The following is a 10169-nucleotide window of genomic DNA, read 5'->3' on the forward strand; positions in this document are numbered from 1 at the left end:
TATCTTCTTTTAGTAAATTGTTATTATAAGCTTTGTACTGCATGGTTGTGATTAATAAATAGATGATCTATTCATGGTTCTTTTACAATTGCAGGTGATTCCATTGATCAAAGGGAAACTAAGCGGCAAAGGGCAATGGAGAAGTAAGTAAGCCTGCCAGTTGATAAAAAAGCAGAGTTTAATACAAATAGGTGGGAAACTTACATCGGAAAAAGGCTGAGAGAGAAGCTGCTCCAGATAAACTCATGCAAACTCCTATTGGTAACAAACCAGGCTAGGCATTCCTTTCTATTAGAGCTGGCTCACCACGTCCTAGGCATTCCTTCCTATTAGAGCTGGCTCACCACGTCCCTGCTAATTTGTTGACTAACTAATTCTATAAACATCCACGTGAAAACAATATGCTTCTATATTTAATCAAGGGTTATCTTATATAGATACTAAATATTGCTTCCCTTTTAGACTTTTAGATAGCAAAAATAATTAGTTACTCCATCACGCAATAAATGAGATTTTTTAAATAGTAATTCGATGCAATCCAATCATTTTTAAACAATTTAACTTTAAACATGTGCATGTGGTACCTGTATCTCCACTAGTTCTCTGAAACACTTCGGGGTTTGCTTGTGCAAGCAATCTTTTGCTAAATGGCCGCTGGCCCACTACCTGATGGTTTCCTTTCTCATATGGTACGACGCAGGTCCCCTGCCACTTCTCGCACCTCCTCCTCCGCAGGTCCCCCCGCCACGTCTCGCACCTCCCTATATCCACGCGCGATGGCCGCAGTGGTGTTGATGTAGGCATGGCTATGTGGAGTTAGCTGGCATTCTACAGTTGGTGATGAGATTGAAAAGCAGCAGAGATAGCTGAAGACAATGCCCAGATCCATGAGGATTGAGTAAGGATCTTTGCTGCAGATTTGAGGGAAATAAGTAAGTGATCTAGTCCATATCTTTAACATAACAGAAAGATGGTGAATTGAAGGAAACTACTGGAGCTTGTTCAAGAAAAAGCTTGATAACAGTCAGTTGAAATAAGAAAAAATCTGCATTAGCAATTTTGAAATCTAGACCGGATATAGTTGGGTTGCAAAGCTGAGATTTGATGGCTTTGGGGCACGAGATATCTTCAAAGAGAACAAGCATAAAGCAAGAAATGGATTCATTTTATCACAAGCATATAAAAAATTGACTGTTATCGCTGGCCTGATATGATAATTAAGAAGTTCATATTCTCATTAAATAAGCTAAAGCTTCAGGATTTATATCTAGGATCTATACCCTTGCAATGGAGGAGCCTTTCTTGATGAAGCTTGAAAGATTTTGACGGTGGAAGGCAAAAATCGCCCAAAGGAGGTGTCTAGAGAGAGAAACTAGATAGAGAGAGAAGCGGCAGGGTGAAAGTGAAAAGAAGTAACCGTTCACTTTTACCCCGGGTAGGGTAAATACCTTAGAATCTTTGGAGTCTCCGGAAAAAGTTCGGGAGTCTCTGCTCCCCCTGAGGCTGAGCATGGTTTGGAAGATTTGAAATCTATAGCTTGATATGGATGGAAGATAGACTTTCTTTGTGAATTCTATGTGGCAAGAGAGATTTACTAGGTTGAGACTAGCCAAAAAACAATCAAAGGGAATAATAGTCTCAAGTTAGCAAATATAAGATCCAACATTTTCTTAAAAACACACTTCTAGTATCTAAAAGTAGATTTTTACAAAGATTAAGATAGAGTCAAACAATTGTGTGCATGATCTCAAAGTAAGTTATGAGAATTCAAGACATTTAATTCACTCCTCAAGGTACAAATCCTTTGCTCATCAAGTGGTTTGGTAAAGATATCAGATAGTTGTTTATTGGTGCTCAGATGACTTACAACGATATCTCTTTTGGCTTCGTGGTCTCTCAAGAAATGATGCCTTATTCTATGCGTTTGGTTCTTGAGTGGTTTACACGATTGTTAGCTAGCTTGATAGCACTCTTGTTGTTACACAAGAGTAAAATCTTACTAAACTTACAACCAAAGACGCTCAAAGTGAACCTCATCCAAAGTAGTTGCGCACAACAAGCACCGGCAGCAGCATACTCGGCCTTAGCGGTGGATAGGGCAACATAATTTTGTTTCTTAGAACTTCAAGACACTAGAGATCGACCAAGGAATTGGCAAGTCCCCGATGTACTCTTTCGATCTACCTTGCAACCGGCATAATCCGAATCGGAATAGCCAAGAAAATCAAAAGTGGAGCCCTTGGGATACCACAAGCCGAGACATGGACTGTATACCAAATATCTTAGAATCCTCTTAACAACCATAAGATGATTTCCTTAGGATTAGCTTGAAACCTTGCACATATGCACACACTAAGCATGATATCGGGCCTAGATGCACAAAGGTAAAGTAGAGAGCCAATCATGGAGTGATATACCTTTTGATCCACAGCCTTACCATCTTCATTTAGGTCGAGATGCCCATTTGTTGGCATAGGTGTCTTAATAGTCTTAGCATTCTTCATGTCAAACTTCTTAAGCATATCTTTTGTGTACTTGGTTTAACAAATGAATGTGCCTTCTTTGAGTCGCTTGATTTGAAATCCTAGGAAAAACTTCAACTCTCCCATCATGGACATCTCGAACCTCTTGGTCATGATCCTACTAAAATCTTCACACCATTCTTAATTAGTAGAACCAAATATAATATCATCTACATATATTTGGCACACAAAGATATCATGTTTAACTTTGCGAGTGAAGAGAGTAGGATTAGCTTTGCCTATCTCAAAGTCTTTCCTTATGAGAAAATCCTTAAGTCATTCATACCATGCTCTAGGAGCTTGTTTAAGCCATAGAGTGACTTATGGAGCTTGTAGATGTGGTTAGGATGCTTTGGATCTTCAAATCCTGATGGTTGCTCAATATAGACCAATTCGGAAATTGATCAAATGAGAAATGCATTCTTTACATCCATTTGATACATCTTGAAATCGTGGTGAGTAGCATAAGCAAGTAATATACGAATTGATTCAAGCCTAGCTACGGGTGCATACGTCTCATCAAAATCCAAACCTTTGATTTAAGTAAAGCCTTGAGCCACCAATCAAGCCTTGTTTCTTTTTACCACGCCATGTTCATCTTGTTTATTGTGAAACACCCATTTTGTACCAATCATGTTTTGCTTGGGACGTTCCACCAAGGACCAGACTTCATTCCGAGTGAAGTTGTTCAGCTCTTCTTGCATGGCCATCACCCAATCTGCATCACCCAAAACTTCTTCTACCTTAAGAGGTTCCAAAGAGGAGACTAATGAGTAATGTTCACAAAAATTTGCTAATCTAGAACCTGTTGTTACCCCTCTTTGAATGCTCCCAAGGATATTATCCACTGGATGATCGCATTGCACGCTTTGGTGAACTCTTGGGTGAGGTGCTTGAGCTTGATGTTGCACTGGATCATCATCCTCATCAGCTTTATCTTGATAATGGACATCTTCATCAGCATCTCTGGAGATTCCGAAGATATGTCTAGAGTCTCCGGTATTTGGCCTATCTTTTTGTGTCTCTTGATCATTCTTTTCTCGAGGCTTGATTTCTCCAGTGGCTAGGTTCTCAATGGCTTGCTGAGGTGCTAATTGATCATCTGCATCATTTAGATCAACTTGCTCCTTTTGAGAGCCGTTAAATTCATCAAATGTCACGTCACACGCAATTTTAACGCATCCGGAGGAACTTTTAAAAACACGATAGCCATGAGCATTTGAAGTATAATCAAGAAGAAAACCTTCATCAACTTTAGATGCAAACTTAGAGTTTTTGAGCTTCTTATTAAGAATGAAGCACTTACTTTTAAGAATGAAGCACTTACTTTCAAAAACTCTAAAGTAAGACACGTTAGGCTTTTTACCGGTTAGAAGCTTGTATGCGGTCTTTTGCAAGATCTTGTGTAGGTAGAGACGGTTGATTGCATGACATGCCGTGTTAACCGCCTCTGCCCAAAACTGATCTGAAGTCTTGTACTCATCTAGCATGGTTCTTACGGCTTCAATGAGTTTTGTATTCGTCCTTTCTACAATACCATTTTGTTGAGAAATGTATGACACCGAGAACTCATGAGCAATACCTTCTTCATCAAGATACTCTTCAATGTTGGTGTTCTTGAGCTTGGAGCCATTGTCACTTCTCACTCTCTTGATCTTCACATCAAACTCATTTTGGGCTGTTTTAGCAAATCTCTTGAATGTTTGTACCGCACTCTTATCATGCAAAAAGAATACCTAAGTGAAACGAGAATAGTCATCAACAATTACAAAACTATATTTGTTATCGCCAATGCTTATATAAGCGATGGGTTCAAATAGATCCATGTGAAGAAACTCAAGAGGTCTTGTGGTGGTGATGATGTTCTTCAGTCGATGTGGTACTCCGACTTGTTTCCCGGCTTGACAAGCACTACAAACTCTATCTTTCTCAAAGGAAACTTTTGTAAGCCCGAGGATGTATCCCCTTTAGAAGTTTATCAGGGTTCCTCATCCCAACATGAGTTAGCCGGTGGTGCCATAACCAACCCATGGTAGATTTGGCTAACAAGCATGTAGCAAGTTGAGCTCTTTCCTTTGTAAAGTCAACAAGATATAGCTTTCCCTTGAGTACACCCTTGAAAGCCACCGATTCATCACTTCCTCTAAAAACGGTCACACCCTCGTTAGTGAACAAACAATTGTAACCCATTTCATAAAATTGTGACATGGATAACAAATTGTAGCTCATGGATTCAACCAAGAAAATATTTGAAATTGAATGATCGGTGGAGAGATAGCAATTTTACCTAAGCCAAGTACCTTTTCTTCACTATCATCGGCAAACACAATGTTGTCACTTGCATTTTCATTTTGCTCAAATGATGTGAACATTTTATTCTCTCTAGTCATATGGTTGGTGCATCCACTATCAAGCACCCATTTTGATCCGCCAAAGGAATATGCCTACAAAACAAGTTTAGGCTCTAATTTTAGGTACCCAAAAAGATTTGGGTCCTAGAGTGTTAGTGACAAGAACCTTGGGCACCCACACATTCCTTTTCACTAATGTGTTCTTTGTGCGAGGCCCAACATACTTGGCAACCACCTTACCTTTGCGGTCCCAATTAAGCACATAATCGGCATAAAATGAACTTTGATGAGCATGTGGCTTGGGCTTGCTTGCTTGTGAGGTGTTGGTCTTGTTCACTTTGACTTGAGGTGAGCTACTCTTAGGTTGCTTACCATCAACCTTTGTCCTAGTGGGCACCATGCCTCCCAGTATGGCCCCATTAGCCCCAACACCGGATGTCTTGTTGTTCTTGCTAAAAGGAATGGGTTCTTGATGGCCTTGTCCATTCTTACCTAAACCCTTCCCTTTCACAAAACCATACTTCTTCATGTAGCCACTTCCAAAGGCTTTGGTGTGTTTCTCAAACTCACCTATCCTTTGGGTTGACTTGTCCTCCTTAATGAAAGTTGTGAGCCTTGTGATCTCACTACTCATGACATGCATCTCTTCAAGGTTAGTAGCACAAGATTCAACATTTATATTATTACACCTTGCACAACCATTGCTAGTGATAGAAACAGAGGACTTGGTTGCATCATTGGAGTTAGAAGAGGTGCTTTCCTTAAAGAGATCATGTTCCACTTCAAGATCCATGTGTTTGGCATGTAAACATAAGAAGTTTTCATGAAGTGTTTCATTTGCCCCCTTAAGTTGGGCGTTTGATTTATTGGCCAAAGAGAGCTCTTTGGTCAATTTCACAACCTTTTCTTTTTTAAGACTCTTCAAGCTCAAGAAGTTTGTCAATTTTAGCTTTGAGAAAGTCTTCTTGCAGCTTGAAACTCTTCCTTTCTTTGGAAAGACCTACGTTTTTCTCTCGCTCAAGCCTAATTAACTCTTCTTGCACCTCAAGAGTCTCATCCCTAGCCTCTATTTCTATCATAAGCTTCATTATTTTATTTGTTGCCTTTTTACCAAGTTCTTTATCATATTTTCACATTCATTATCATCAATAACATCATCATCATTGGGGTTGGGTTTGGAATCTACCTTTGTCCCCTTTTGCCATGAAGCAAGTGGGAGTGAAGTCATCTTCATCATCGGTGAGATCTTCAAAGAGCGATGAATTGGTGATGTGAGCTTCCATGGCCATGGTCGCCGCACCTTCATCATCGGAGGATGATTCTTCACTTGAGTCCCACTCCACACCAAGATGAGCTTCTCCCATGTGCCTCTTCTTACCTTTGCCTTGCTCCTTCTTCTCTCCCTTGTTCTTGTTCTTTGGGTTGGGGCAATCGGCAATGAAATGACCAACTTCCCCACACCCAAAGCATGACTTGTTTGACCTCCTTGTGATCTTGCCTCTTCTCTTGTATTTTTTGAAGTATCCTTCTTCATGACTTTCTTGAATCTTTTGATAAACAAGGCCATGTCATAATCACAGTCATTATCACTATCATTCTCCTTCTTCTTTGATGATGTGCTCTCAATCTTGGTCTTTGCTTTCTCCTTCAAGCTTGATTTGAGAGCAATACCATTGTTCTTCTCCATTTGCTCATGGATTCTTGACAACTCTTGAGAGATCTAGGCTTCCTTCATGGTGGTAAGATATTGCTCAATTCTTCCAATGACATCGGTGGGATAAATTTCTTGAAGCCTCTCTTCTCCCTTATCAAAGTAGGTAAGTTGACATCTCTAGCCATGTATGCGGTCAAGATCTTGTCAACTACATCCTTATCACTCCACTTGTCACCACCGAGTGCTCTAATCTTGTTCACAATTTTGTTCAACCTGTTGAACATTTCTTGTGGTGTCTAATTCTCACGAATAATGAACCGGTTGAGCTCTCCTTCTAGTGCACGAATTCTTCCTTCATGCACTTTCCTTGTGCCTTCATAGTTGACTTGGAGTATGTCCCATATTTGCTTAGCCGACTCCATTCCATCAAACTTGTCAAATTCTTCCGGACACAAAGAGCTAAGAAGTATGGAAGCGGCTTACATATTGCGTTGAATCTTGAATTTTTCCTCTTGGGTGATGACTTCATCCTCCTCAGGAATGTTGACACCTACACACACAATCTTCCAAAGATCCGGATTGACCCTGATCAAATACACACACATTGAGTGCCGCCATGAGAAGTAGCCCGTCCCGTCAAAGCGGGAGGGGGGGCTTCCCTAGGTTCACCGATGTGCTTTGGTAGAGCTCCCTAACCGACCATAATTGAAAGGAATCCTGGCAAAGGTTTTGGAGCTTCCTTTTTGGTTACCTTTACTGATTTGGTTTCATAGTCGGAGTCCTGATCAGATGACTCTACCTCCTTCTCTTTGTTCTTGTTCTTCTCATCATCCACTTTCTTTTCATCTCCACCATTGGGTGGAATTTCTCCGGGTGAAGTCGACCTGTCGATTCTCCAAGCGGTTAAGATTTAATCCGGAGACCAAAACTCTAATACTAATTGAAAGGATCTAGATGTCAACTAGTGGGGGGTGAAAGTCAAAACTAAAAATTTATAACACTTAATAAATAAATTTATCAGTAACTTTCAAAGTCTCTGGATATTTGTCCGGAATCTCCGCAACTTCCAGAGATTTCAAAGAAATGTCTGGATACTCCAAACGAAAGTGCTGAAACCAAACTCGACCAATCAAACCTTAACCAAAAGTAGATCGAAGGAATTTTCAAGGTTTGTAGGCTTGTTTCTACCGCTTTGCTTCCACTACCTGCAGTCAAAATCTTTCCAACAAGTAGATTGAGAGCAAACCCTAGAATTCTAGCAAGAAACAAGAACTTCATCAAATCACAAAGTAAAAGCAATAAGACACAAGGATTTATTTTTTGAAGTTCAGTTCCACACAGGGAACCTACATATCCATTGAGGCACCCAAGAAGTACACTTACTGCTTGAGCTATGAAGCCTTCCCTTAGTAGCCCCAAGGTTGCTAAGATCACTTACTAGAACGTGGAGGTTGTACAAACTTCCCGGGGTACACCACAAGCTTGGGTGCTTGACAGGCAACGCCTAGCCGGCTAGGAGCTTGAAGCTCCAAGAGTAACAAATACGAAATCCATCAGCTTGACAAAAAACGAGGTGCTCAAGAGATGGGAAATCAGCTCACTAGCACTCTCACTTGCTCTTCCCTCAATTTCCCCTCAATCCCCTTACCAAATCTTGCTTGGAAGCCAAAGGAGGGAGTGAGGAGGACTCTTGAATGCTCAGGAATGGAGGCATGTGAAGTTAGGTCGGGGGCCGAGTAAATGATGGGGGTGATGGGGTATTTATACCCCTTCCCCCAAAACTAGCCATTACAGGGTTAAGTTCCGGAGACTCTGAAGAAATCTTCAAAGATTTTGGATGAGACTCCGGAGATGTGCGGAGACTCCGCACATTCTCCAGTCACATTCCATAGAAACGCCATGTCCGGAGACTCCGGAAGATTCTCCGAAAACTCCAAACTTTTCTACAGAAACACATTCTAAAGATATTCCAAGTAATGTGTGAGCGCAAAGGTGTCTCTCATAGATTTGTTAGATCATCTTGAGCACCTTTTTCTACGTAAAGCGAGTATATTTTATGTTCCTCTTGATAGTACGGCATTCCTATACTCAAATTCAAAAAATAAAGTAATTGAAACTCCATGGACCTTCGCCTTGCAACTTTCATTCCCTTTTGGTGATCATATCCTTTTCAGCTGTTCATCTATCACTTATAGTTCCTGCTCACATTCTTACAAGTTGCATTATTTCTATAAGCATATGTCATTAATACACCAAAACCCACTAAGCGGGCCTAGATGTTCTTTCAGGTTGTTGATGAGGTTCCATGGTGAGCGACTAAGCTCACATATCTCCTCGGAGGCAGCCGTAGGACTCGAGAACCACCTGCTTCGTGAGATCTAGATGGCGCCGAGCACAACGCTAGGTGTGGTGTTGGCGCTAGGAGGTCAGGAGGCAATGCCATGGGTGCAGAGTATGCAGAGCCGAGGATGCGGGAGGCGGTCTTTCGGATCCGCATGGCTAGGATGGGGAAGGATTTGGTGGTTGGGGCCTCTAGGGTTTGTGGTTTGGGGTGGGAGGTGGTGGGCAAATAGGAGATAATGGGTGGAGGGTAGGAGATTTCGTCCGGCTCTAGTTTATTTAAGTTGCAGCCCTTCACGTGATGTTACCTGTTGTTGGCTACTAGACTATGGTGATGCTCTCTACTCATTTAGAGCAATGGAATTGGTAATGTTTTTTCTGAACCCATTTACATTAATGGCATGTGAGGTCCATTTACAGTGAAAATGGGAAGGGGGAATTTGGTACCATTTACAATTAGGAGAACTATAGGCTAAGCAAAAGATTCATACTTTCCAAATCAAATTCTTGGTCCAAAGACAAGCAGCAAAGAAGCAAACAAAATGATCAAAAAGAGATGATCCTTGCAACTGGATCTGTTAGGATGATCTAGGAGGTGATTGTGGAACATAGGCAATGGGCAGATCTACAAGGATCTTTAAAAACAACGGTAGAGTATGTGCAATAGCTGGATCTGTAAAGTCAAGCAGCAACCGAACTTGTGAGGACAAGCAACACCTGGACACTGGAATCAGGTGATATTAGCTTATGGGAGGGAACTAGGGCCTTGGGTGAAAATTAGATCCGGAAGAGATTGCACCAATTGTTGCATTCAGTGTGCAAGCTCATGCGCAATTGTAAGGATGATTCTTGTGAGACCAAAGTAGATCAATAGAATAGTGGTCAAAATATATAGGAGAGAAATAAATTTGCCTTTTCTATATGGTACTCTTGGAACCCATTTAAGAGTACCTATTTTTGAGGGAATCGGCTTTTAAGAGTATCTATTGATTTGAACCAACGTAAGCAGGGCATAATACTCTATATGGTTTGATGATATGACGTATTAGGTATAGACACATTCACTATGTCAAAAACTCTTTTTGGGGACGCGGCTCAAAGCTCATTGGAGACGAAATTTCTTTCATCTCCAAGTTTGTGTCACTGATGTGAGGCACATTGGAGATGCGGTTTTACGCGTTTCTTTAAAGACGCGTCTGCGATAACTTCATATTAGAGACGCGGTTCTTAAACCGCGTTTCGTATAACGTGAATATCAGAGATGGGCTACTTAAACCGCGTCTCCTATAACTGATAAAAACA

Source organism: Panicum hallii, chromosome 4 (assembly GCF_002211085.1).
Source record: "Panicum hallii strain FIL2 chromosome 4, PHallii_v3.1, whole genome shotgun sequence".
NCBI classification, from domain to species: Eukaryota; Viridiplantae; Streptophyta; class Magnoliopsida; order Poales; family Poaceae; genus Panicum; species Panicum hallii.